A 13,237-nucleotide genomic window follows, 5' to 3' on the forward strand; every position below is an offset into this window, starting at 1 on the left:
AAATTCAATGTATTTGAACTTCATGAAAAGATGTACACATTTGACTTTTATTTATACCCCCCCCCCCAAAAAAAAAAAGAAAGAAAATCCTGTCCATATGACTTTTCGCTCTCAATTTTCACACAAATGCATAAAATAAAGGTAAAATAGTATATTTTGTATCGATTAAAATGCAACCAAAAAATTTACGGTGTCTGAGAATAAAAATGTTATGCTAAATTGACATAAAAAGATACTCAGCTTCAATTAGCTATTTTCAAACTGTTTTTCCGTGGGTATTTATTTCATCTTACTTTATTTTCTTCTTTATAATAAGGTTGGTATTCTATTATGGCAGAGATATAAAATTATGACTCGCTTATACTGTACTCTCTAACTGTTAGGAGTAATTTATATTTCACGAGAAAGGGACGCCATACATTTTTCAGTAAAAATACATAACACGGCGTTAGTCGTTTAATTTTTTAAAAATTTCACGTTTTGTGAATAGTGCACGAATTAAAAAATAAGTATATGGAATACTTTAATGGGAAATAAAGACAAACGAAGTGTAGTTATTTGTTTTTAGAAATTATATTGAAAAATAATAACGCCATTGTGTCCTCTTTGTTACCCCAGCAGTGTTTGTCGTGTGATTTTAAACTTATTTGACCTTATGAATTAGGTTTAATAAAAATAAATCCACAAGATACTGATGTACAAGTAACAGTTACTGGCATAATGCGCCGTTGCTTTATTCTTTAGTTTTTATAGAAAGTTGCACGGAATACCCGATTTCGCGGATTCAACGATACCCTAATATCGAGTATAATACGCGATTTCAGGGATAATACCCGATTTCGAGTATTCTCTCCGACCTGATAAAAGCGGAAGATTTCAACCAAAAATTAAGTTTTCCAATGCTTCAATTCCTTCATCTGAGGCTATGGAAAGAAAACATGAAAGGATGTAAGGTAAACTGTACAGTCGATAATCATTCTAAAACGGCTTTCGGAAACTTGAAAAAAAACACTATATCTTAGGATAAGTAATAGTATGTTTTGTTGCTTTATATTTAAAACTTTGTTAAGGATGGGTCATGATTATGCTAGACCTCCTGTTCCCATTCATGCTAAGAATATTGTGAGTACTAGCATTGACAAGGGTTCGACAGAATATGAAGTAAAGGAAGACTTGGATCCCATGTTCTCTGTTTCAAAATGTTTTATTATGATACAAAAAATAAAAATGTTTTAGGCCCTTGTTAAATAAAGGTCAGACACGGATCATTTTTAAGTGAGAGAAGCCGCAGTGAACGTTGACTTCAGTGTTGCCTTAAATATTTTAAAAACCTAGACACTGCATTTTTAAAATTATTTATAAGAAGATATACATGTATACAGTTAAATGTGCATATATCGGCATATTTCAATTACAAAACACGTACTTTGAAGACAAAAAATGTTTTGGGTGTGGAACAAAATACCGATGAAATTGTGCATTAAAAATATAAACACGTACTTACCAAACACTTCCCGTGTGAAGCGTACAAAACTTCGATAGGAATCCTCTTCTCTCCGACGATCGTTAGATCCGACTTCAGAAAATTCAACTTTAAAAAGGCGGTGGAACTTTGAGACTGTTAGGTCAGTTTTGGATTTTTCTGACATAAGGAACTTAAAACAGGTCTGTTGATAGAGCTGAAAAGGAATTGTATATATGAGTGAAAGGGTGAACTTTACATTCTGCAATATTAAAAAAGTATTTAAACCATTCTACACTATGAACTAAGAAAACTTGCTTGTAAGATTCCCGTTTTTCTCAAACCGGCCTGATATTGTAGGTGCCTCTCCTCCTTTTCCCCAAGGATGCCTTCAAAGATTGTTGGGATTGGACCTCCCTATATTATGGATAGTCCTGAAAAATGAAATATATATATTTTAAAAATATAAAACGAAGAGGATTTTTTACTACGTTTGGAAAAATAGAATAACAGTTTACATATCAATGATCAACCCCGCGTAGAAGTATGTATTTCTTGCCAAGTACAACTCTATATCTGTCAAGTCTACGGAATCTCCGTTGACTTTCAATTTTTCCTTGAAATAAGCCAGAAAAATTCCAAAAAAACCTCCCGCCTTGCCCCCCCCCCGTGGCGAGTGCGGCCTCTCCGCAAAAGGAGACTTCCAGAGGCCACCGGATATTTTCTACGCAGCTAGGATAAGGCTGCCCGTAAAATATCAAACTGTTCAAAAACTTCTTTGAACTACCTAGATATGACATCAAAACAGAATATGACGTCAAGACACTGCATACTTGAGCTGACATGATGGAGAAAATGTCATAATTTTTACATGACATGTAGATTTATTATGGGGATGTGTTAAATTCAAGAGTAAGGGTTGTTTTTTGTGTGCTCATGTGTGCTGTTATAATGTTTAACATTTTATATATAATATTTCAATATCTTTATTTCTTTTGCTTGTCCGATATGCATATATTCATGCAATAGCAAAGAATTATGTTTGAAACGCTCCCCTTACACTTCCGTAGAAAGGGTAAGAATGTATGAATCGTGTTTATATATTGGACTGGCACAAGTGAAAGACAAGGATAAATTGAAGAAATTCTGCGTGAATCTAAAAGAGAAGTATGTTTTCTAATTGAAGTTTGGTGAGGGATCGTATGTATGAATTGTATGTGGAGAACACATGTGTACATCTTAACCTTTTTTCTGTTTCGTTTGTATGTTTAATAAAAATGTTGATATAAAGAATAAAGGAATATGCCAACAACAATAATAATAATGGCGGTGATGATTTTGGCATTCTTCGTACCAAGGCAAAGGATTTGTATACTGCAACTTCTGCAGACATGTCGATCATGATTCAGAGAGCATCTGGGGCGATTTGCAAGTATAAAGGTGCAAACCTCAATAAGGTATAGACGGTATGAATAATCCCTCAGTTCAGTATATCTGGAAAAAGTTTGAATTAAGTTGGGTAAATATATATCGATAAAAAACATACAAAAACTTTTTTTAATTTTATTAACATGTATTTAATTTACCTACACGTACAAAAAGTGAAACTCGTGTCTTGGAATCGGACCCCTTGGATTCGCAGCCATCAACCTCAAATGCCGTGCTCTTCTATGGAGCATCACTTCATGCGACAGTGTGCCTTCCAGACCACGGAGTCTGTTCTATCAGCAGAACTTTAGGAGGACAAATGCTGTGGGAAGAAAGTGGGGGAGAGAGTAAAATATGGATAGGATGTGAGGTGGAAGAGTGTAATTTTTGGAGGAATGCGTGTTGCATGGGTGTAACAGCTTATCGGGATAGGGCTTTAATAAAATTGAAGTTCTTCTGCCCAAAACATATCGGCAAGAAACATTAAAATGCTGTATACATTTGTAAGAAATATTGCACAATCTTATCTTTATGTTAGATAAATGTTATACTCCCCGTTTGAAAAGCGGAAGGGTATATAGCAATCGGTATGTCTGTCCGTCCATTTGTCTGTCCTTCCGTCTGTTATACTTTGGGGCACTTATCCCATATCCCCAACTTATCTCCTATCATACCACTGAATAAAATTTATTGATATTTTCAGATTCTTTATTACATAATGCTATTGTGTACCTTCTATTTTACTATTTGATCACACCCTAATTCGGGTCTCCGAGAGCAAAACAGGGACTTTGTCATTATAATCATATAGGCGGTGGGGCACCCTTTATTTAGCTAGTTGCTCACATTACCTCTAGTTTTCTTTTGAATCATTTTTAGTCATTTAACTTGTTGGTAGATTTTAAGGTAGGTCGCGGGTTTACTGTCTGCTTGAAAACATACTCTGAAAATTTGTCAACGGAATCCTCTCATTTCAAATTTTACTTTCTGAAATTTTTGTGAGATTCGTCTGCGTGGTTATATTGTTATCGTATTTCAAAGGCACTAATGTTGATGAGAACTGGTGACGCTATTACAATGAAATATATGTGACGCGCCAAGCAAAAACCTCCCTTAACGAAGAATTTTGACATTTTCAGTTTTTTATTGAATATTGTAGAGTTTTTCTTTCTCTTTCGTTTGATATATAACATGACATATATTTCTGTGTATAAATGTATAAAATATTGCACGACAAAGACGGAATATTTACTTTGACGTACAGTGTACGCGTGCGTAACATCATGAATTTTCATAACGTAAAATCGCAAAATAACGTGAAGCTATATAATGGATCGATGATATATATTTTCAAATATTTGATCTTATTTCCTTTAAAATATCAATAATTAAGATTTTTAATCGTAATGATAAAAATAAACATTGTAAACTATATCTTTGAAAAATGAAAAGAGGCAGGGGAGGGGGCACCGAAATGATTGACAAGGGTAAAAGAACAAAATGTTACTCAAATCAAAAATCTTCTCTTCCTCTTAGAGCTATTCCAATTGATGTCTTTTTAATGCAAGAAAATGGCAGACAACAGTAAAAGAAAATGAGCAAAATTTAGATGAAAAAAAATCCTATTGTGGTAGTAGGAACTTTATATGCTCTTCTTCCTAAACGAGCTTGGGCTAGCAGGTTAACCCATAATCTCATTTGGTAGAGCACTGGACTGGCAAGCCACAGGCCTCGTGTTTAACCCTAATTAAGCAGTGGCTTTTGTCTCTTTTACACTATCAAAGTAGTTTTCTTAAAAAAGTTCGAGACAGCCCCTACCACCCCTCCCCCGGGCATTAAAAGTCTACACAATACACAGTATATAAAAAGAATTTTTTTTGTCATTGTTTACGTTTTAAATACCTGAGTTTTTAAAAAGTGCGACAGGGTTTTTTTTTCACCTAAGGGATACCACATTCCTTCTACAACGTTTACTTTATGTATTTGCATATATTAGTTTCGAAAGTTGTACTGCGGGAAAAAAGTATGCATCATCTCTGAAGACTTTTTGGCTTATTGATAAGATACTCTGAATCCATGAACAAACTGTATTTGTCTCTTGTAGTAGAGTTCGTTCATTTTCTTTGGATCTCGTAATGAAATCGGTCTATAATTCACATGAGGAACTTGTAAGTTGTCAAATTTGTTTCCAATCCTTTTATATCTTACTAAATGCGTGTTCAAATCAAAAACAATTAAGATTAGTTGCATGAAATTTTAAAGTGTTAATAAAATAAAGTTTAAAACCTTATTTCTTGTAAATCTTTAAACAATTGATTAATTTTTCCTGGCCCTCCGTTTCTTATTTTATATTTATGATTAAATTATTGAAAAGAAAAATGTTTGGAGTCATTTTGTAACTAAATGAGTTTGCATACTTTTCAGTAAATCAGAATGTAACACTCACCCCCATCAAATCAAAAATATGTATATTTTTAAAAATATTGTTTGAAAAAGAAATTCTGCAATTTACTAGTATATGCATTATAAGGATGATCATGAATTAATTCTGGCCGATTATTGTATCTGACTGATAATTGTATACTAACCGAATAACAAACCACAATACCAGAATATACATTAATCCCACAATTAACACACTTCAAGACTTCATTTACATTCATTTCTAGACATGGGCTATAAGGTCTACCCTATACTTTACCGTTATCGTTATCTTTCTGAGAAAGTACATGCACACATTGATTTATTTTAATCATATTAGATATTAGTTGCTTTTTAGTATTGTTTAAAACATGCATGTTAAACAATTGCAACAGAAAGTAAGAGAATGGGTAACACATACTTCATATTCTACCACTATCGTAAAAGGGGGGGGGGGGAGGCTGTGTCTCGGCTATGGACATTCACTCTTTATAAATTACCTTCACTAATATTAGACAAGTTCTTTATTGACTTTGACAAGGACAAGGCACACATGTACAGTCTTAAATTGTAACGATAAATCTTTTTTTTTCTTATTTAAAACATACAGCGTTATGATAATTTTGCACAAAACTCCCCATATACGTATGTACATGTATGTACATGTAGGCATGTATGCATTGTCGGAAACCCACGGGTGATCTCGTCTTTACTTATCACAAGACGAGATCACGATGTACAAGGAAAAACATTATTGAAATTATTTTAATTTGTTACATGTATGATATATATTAAACCACGTGTAATTGGTACAAACTTTCATAAATGAAATGCATAAACAATTCAACGGAAGGAAACAAGATTATTATTTTCCAAGGTAGATGTGAAATCATAAAATGCTGGTTGTAAAATCTTTGTCGGGGGAATAATTTTTACAGGTCAAATAAATCCTTAATATTGAAGGTGAAAATTTATAACTCTTAAATGTTTAATGTAAACTGTTATTCTGTTCTCAGTTCAAAGGGCTTAATAAGCACCGGTGACTGCGTTACATTATGTTGTTTTCAAGAATCCAAAACGTTAAAGTCACCTCTTCACCTTATTTTTTCTTCTTTGGTAGAAAAATCATGCTTAAAACATTAACATCGGCCGCAAATTGAAAGTGGGGAGGGATGGGCGGCTAAGCGTAAAAAAAATTAAACCTTAAAAAAAAATTGACAAGCAAAAACAAGGGGGGATATCCTCTCCACAAACACGAAAATCCTATTTCGTTGGGAGGTGGGGGGTAGCTTCGAACTTCAGTACCAATTTTTTTTCCAAGCATCACTTTCCCCATTTTAACCTGTACTGCGACTTGTCTGTGGAAAGTGGGTGGATGGGGGGGGGGGGGGGGGGGGGGAGCTAAACCTACGCAGCAATGTTCAATGTCTATATGAAGTCTATATTAAGTATATATTTGTAAAAAAATTGGGGGGAGGACTACGCCCCTCCCTCCGGTTAAAATAATATTTTGAAATGTTTTAAAAGTGTTCAAACAGATTGTATTAATTTGTAATAATTTGTTTTACTTATAAAAATTTTAGCGATGTATCATGTAACATGTAACCTTAACAAACGGGTTATGAATACATAACAGTGAAGCAAAATAACGGAATGTTTAATTTTTCCCCGGAAAAGCCAATAAACATATGATCGATCTGTTTTATTCTCAATCATAAAATATCATACAAAGTGGGACAGTCACTGTACAATGTATGTGAGCATCCTTACTGTATAATTAATGACAAAATTTACAAGTCTCCATAGAGATAGAGCAGACACAGAAAAATGGGGGCAAATTTTTCCTACTTTTTTGCGTACAACACATGAAAAAGTGTTAAAAATAACAAAATAAATTGAGAAGCTCAAGCTCTGTCTTCAAAATATTCATTTTAAATCAACAGCTAAAAACTAATTCCGGAAGAAGTGGCCAAGTCAAATACTCTGTGTCTGTCATTTTTATACTAAATTTCACTTCATGTATTTATCAATATCCTTGGCAAGCTATCAAAGATTATGTACAGTTCTTATTACTTACACAGAAAAGTGCAACAAAGACGATGTATTTTCCTACAACTTACATCATCTACGGAAGTGAAAAAGATGTAATAATATATACTTCTTTAATTTAAATATGGTTATAGTTTGTAAGTGGAAACACGTTAAACTGTCCTTGACAGCATCTATCGATGTGTTCGCTGAGTTTGATTTTACTGTACTCCAGAAATTGAATATGTTGTTTATGCACCCGAATTCTGGCTCTCAATGTTGTCCCTGTTTCACTGATGTAGGATTGGTTGCATCCTCCACAAGTAATAACATACATTTAATTTTGGGACTCACATGTTATGTCGGAATTTAAAAAAATCTTTTTCTCTGAAATTAAATGACGTTCCTTGTCTTAAAACAAAACATGTGCCACATCGCGAATCCTTACACTTCGTCACGGATTTGGTAGATTTCCTTATTTTGGAAGTTTATAAATATAATCGAAATAAACAAAAAAAAACAGCTTAGTTAAATATCCGAACAATGTAGATTTATAACGTATTTAAATAACAGTAACTGATGGTAAAATAATATGTTACTTATCCCCTTTCTGGCGTGCTGAAAAAAGGACTGAGTTCAATGATAGAAAATTAAAAAAAAACAATTTTGCGAAAGTCATTAAAGTTACCATACAGATAGAATATCAAGTTATAAATCAAATTCACCGCAGGTTAATGAAGAGGAAATGTTAAGGTTTCGTCAAAGGTCAACATGTCTAAAAATTTATTTTTACAATAGTCCCAAAACTATGTGAGGTATAAAGTTAAAACTGTTATAGTTTATAAATTTTTCATTGATTAACAGATAGAAAGTATCACTTTATAAAAAAAAAATACTTGGAAAAAATATTAATTGAATTGGAAAGCCTCTGAAAAGTTGTTTTTCCTGTTTATTTTGACTTGACAGTGAAAGTACACTGCAAATGGCGGATTCTATAGGGGTTTTGTCTTTATACATGTCATGCTTTCAATAACAGCCTTTCAGAGACCATTCACGTCCAACTTGCCCTTCGATAATAAACATACATTGTTTTTGCAATGATGGTTTTCACAAAAAAGATAGAACTAAGCAGGGGCATTTTTCTTTAAATATGCACATTTTCTGATATAATTTTTCTCAAAAACTATCTTATTAAACATATCTTTATCAAGTGATACTTTCTATATCTATTAATCAATGAGATATTTACAAACTGTAATGGTTTTGACTTTATACCACACATAGTTTTGGAGCTATTGTAAAGATAATTTTTCAAACATGTCAACCTTTGACGAAACGTTAAATTTATTTCTAGATAAGATTTTGGTAAAAATATCTAAATTATTACGTGTGTTGTAAAGCGAATGAAAGTTAATCAAAGATGAATAAAAATAAATATATATACTTTAAGCTTGTAGCTCTTTTTCGGTATTTTTCGTACCTACCAAATGACAAAAAAAATAAATATAATAACTTAACAAACATGGCATAATCCAAAAGTATAAAATGATGAAAGATGACTAACAGGCAGGGTATTTCTTTTTACAAAGGCAATAATTCGGGATAAATCTCGAATAATGTCTCTTATACTTCCACAAATGCATCTGATAAAAACAATGGAAATATATTTTATGTGAGTCACAAAACACCTATCTTTCTGTTTATTGGGTGACCGTAAATATATATCTGCATGTACATGTATTTACCATAAATAGAGGAAATTCGGATTAGGGGAAAAAAAACGATCGTTTTTGTAAGTAAGTCAGATAGAACTATAAAACAGATAATATTATGGAGATTTATTGACAATAGGAGCATGTTGTCTGGAAAATTTTAACATGTTGGGAAATTAAATTTATAACAAAAAACAAATGAAAATACCGATTGTGCTTGTCGTGTATTGCGTGTGTACTTATATTTTTTTTACTAGCCCGACGGGTTACCTCCTTGCAGAAAACAACTAGCCCGATCCCCCAAAATGGTAGTCCAGGGGGTTGGGAGATGCCCCTGGTACATACGAACAGTTACACAGGCAACTTGCAAAACTTCAGACTGCTTCAAAGTACCAACAAACTAACTAAATCCCGTGCATCTGTCATACAAAATTATGCGTTACGTGTAAAAAAAAATTGTATTCGGATATTTTTGGACGCGGGCGCGTTATTTATTTTTATAATATTATAATTAGCGGCGAATCCGACGAACTATATTAGAAATTGTTAAAGCCTAAACGATCACGATCCTTTGCAGTTGGTCGAAGAATTTTCCCGACAAAACCATTGTTTTGCTTCAGTGAAATAATCTGGAGAGGGACGTTAAACAGTATACAGTCAATCAATCGAAGTTTAAGTTTGTCTTCTGATGCTGACATTGAATCATTAAGATCGCCCACACGTGTCTCCCAAACGTCACTGTGGTCTTTCCCTAATGCAGAATAGAAGAAATAGTCTGATTTGGCATGTGCTTTTTCAGTACTGTCTAACTGTTTTCGAAACTCTGAAAACGAAAAGATACACAGTGATAAACATATTTTAAAATATACACTAGTATGTATTTACACTTTAAACGGCTAATTCAGTACGTTTATTTCTCTTGTGTTTTCTCTTTTGTTGTTGTTGTTGTCGTTTTTTTTTTTTTTTTTTGGGGGGGGGGGGGGAGGGTGCGTGAGTTCCAGTCACATCTTAGCCAGAACTAAGGCTTGAAAATTAAAACAAAAAGCATGCGCATGGCATTTGAAGTGCAATTCTCTGATTTGTAAAATGAAATTAAAACCAGAAGTCTCTATCGAGACTGAAGCTCTACTGGTTTGTACTTGTAGCAAAGGAAGAGAAAAGTACTTAAGCAGTTGGGAATTGAAACTTTACAACAGCAATAAATAGAATAATGATCATTGATAAGGTCTTCTTATGTTCTTAAGTGTTTACTACTTGTGTGCCAAGTTATATTGAAATCAGACCAAAACTGTAGGAGGAGTAGCATTTTGAAACAATTTCACAGAAATTTCTATTTTTAGTAACCACGGCAACATCGTTTCTCAAAATTAAAAACCGATATACAGAATTATGTATCTTAGTGTAGTCTACTTGTGTGCCAAGTTATATTGAAATCAGACCAAAACTGTAGGAGGAGTAGCATTTTGAAAGATTTTCATAGAAATTTCTATTTTTAGCAACCACGGCAACACCGTTTATCGAAATCAAAAACCGATATACAGAATTATGTATCTTAGTGTAGTCTACTTGTGTGCCAAGTTATATTGAAATCAGACCAAAACTGTAGGAGGAGTAGCATTTTGTAAGAATTTCACAGAAATTTCTATTTTTAGTAACCACTGCAACACCGTTTATCGAAATCAAAAACTGATACACAGAATTATGTATCTTAGTGTAGTCTACTTGTGTGCCAAGTTATATTGAAATCAGACCAAAACTGTAGGAGGAGTAGCATTTTGAAACAATTTCACAGAAATTTCTATTTTTAGTAACCACTGCAACACCGTTCATCGAAATCAAAAACCGATATACAGAATTATGTATCTTAGTGTAGTCTACTTGTGTGCAAAGTTATATTGAAATTAGACCAAAACTGTAGGAGGAGTAGCATTTTGAAACAATTTTACAGAAATTTCTATTTTTAGTTACCACGGCAACACCGTTTATCGAAATCAAAAACCGATACACAAAATTATGTATCTTAGTGAAGTCTACTTGTGTGCAAAGTTATATTGAAATTAGACCAAAACTGTAGGAGGAGTAGCATTTTGAAAAATTGTTTACAGACAGACAGACGGACGGACGCCGGACGCATTACTATCGCATAAGCTCTTCTGGTCTCTGACCAGTAGAGCTAAAAACGTACGGGCACCCACACTATATTCTTGCAAGGAACTTAAGTAGCACACACACACAAAAATCCCCATAGGATGTTTAAAATACTTTCTTTTTAATAAGAATGTCATTTGAAAACATGACCGTAACATCCGTGTCAATACCGTACCAAAATTCTGTTATGGTTAATGACCGTTTCGGTAATGACATTTTCAAATTATTTTCCTAATGGGCTGCCTTATTTGGAAGATATCGTATATTCTAGAAGGTCATTGCTAAGATTACCAAAGAAATATCTATACACATTTATTTTTTTCCCCACCTCGTATACACATTTTTGCTACTCTGCATACGGTTCTGAAGTTTAATTGAGGTACGGGAAAAACAACAATACTTACGTGTTAAAAGTTCATCATATGTTTCCTCCTTCCTTTCCTTATTTGCCGCCATCCAAAGTTAGTCAGGTTGAACTTACCTCCTTTGTAGAAGATCGCATTATAAGTTTGACAACTCGCTCGTGATTTCAAGATTTTATTGACGTTCGAGCGAATCAGGGACATCAACATCCAAGAAAATTTAAAGTATTTCCGACTTCTAAGATAGTTTGTGTAACTGTTTATCCAATAAGATGGCAACATGTACAAAAAAAATATTTATTGGTTTTAAAGGATACATTAATCAGAAAGAAAACCAACCGGAATACAGTGACTAGATTTCGGGACAAAACCGAATTTCAATACTGCAAAATAACTTTACATTATTTGAATACATTTCATAATTTATATTTTATTTTTTCTCATTACTTAATGGAAAAAGAGCTTAAAATACAAATTAATAAGAAAGTTTATTTAATTTGATCCATTATAATATCAAAATATTTTCAAACATCCAAGGGACATGAATTCTCGTGGATTTGTAGAATGACCCGCGTAAATTTTATGGGGCCAGGACACAGTTTCAACTCATTTAAAAAAAACAATTTTAATGTTTACAATTCCTATCTAAGACATCACCTAGTGATAAGCAAACGTTTGATCAACATTTGTTGATTAACCAACAAAATACAGTACTTAGAGTTCTTCATATTGTAAACAAGGCTCGTGCCTTGTTTTTGTTAGCTCTACTGGTCAGAGACCAGAAGAGCTTATGCGATAGTAAGGTGTCCGTCGTCCGTCCTTCTGTCTGTCTGTCTGTCCGTCTGTCTGTAAACAATTTTTCAAAACGCTACTCCTCCTACAGTTTTGGTCTGATTTTAATATAACTTGGCACACAAGTAGACTACACTAAGATACATAAAATAGTGCATTGGATTTTGATTTCGATGAACGGTGTTGCCATGGTTACTAAAAATAGAATTTTCTGTGAAATTCCTTTAAAATGCTACTCCTCCTACAGTTATGACCTGATTTCAGTATAACTTGGCATACAAGTAGACTAGACTAAGATACACAAAATAGTGCATCGGTTTTTGATTTCGATGAATGGTGTTGTCATGGTTACTAAAAATAGAATTTTCTGTGAAATTCCTTTAAAACGCTACTCCTCCTACAATTTTGATTTGATTTCAATATAACTTGGCACACAAGTAGACTACACTAAGATATATAGAAAAGTGCATCGGTTTTTGATTTCGATGAATGGTGTTGCCATGGTTACTAAAAATAGAATTTTCTTTGAAATTCCTTTAAAACGCTACTCCTCTGACAATTTTGATCTGATTTCAATATAACTTGGCATACAAGTAGACTACACTAAGATACAAAAAATAGTGCATCGGTTTTTGATTTCGATGAACTGTGTTGCCATTGTTACTAAAAATAGAATAGAATTTTCTGTGAAATTCCTTTAAAACGCTACTCCTCCTACAATTTTGATCTGATTTCAATATAACTTAGCACACAAGTAGAGTACACAAAGATACATAAAATAGTGCATCGGTTTTTGATTTCGATGAATAGTGTTACCATGGTTACTAAAAATAGAATTTTCTGTGAAATTCCTTTAAAACGCTACTCCTCCTACAATTTTGATC

This window comes from Saccostrea cucullata, unplaced genomic scaffold, assembly GCF_032062105.1.
Source record: "Saccostrea cucullata isolate Sc308-1 unplaced genomic scaffold, CSIRO_AGI_Scuc_v1 ctg2013, whole genome shotgun sequence".
NCBI classification, from domain to species: domain Eukaryota; kingdom Metazoa; phylum Mollusca; class Bivalvia; order Ostreida; family Ostreidae; genus Saccostrea; species Saccostrea cuccullata.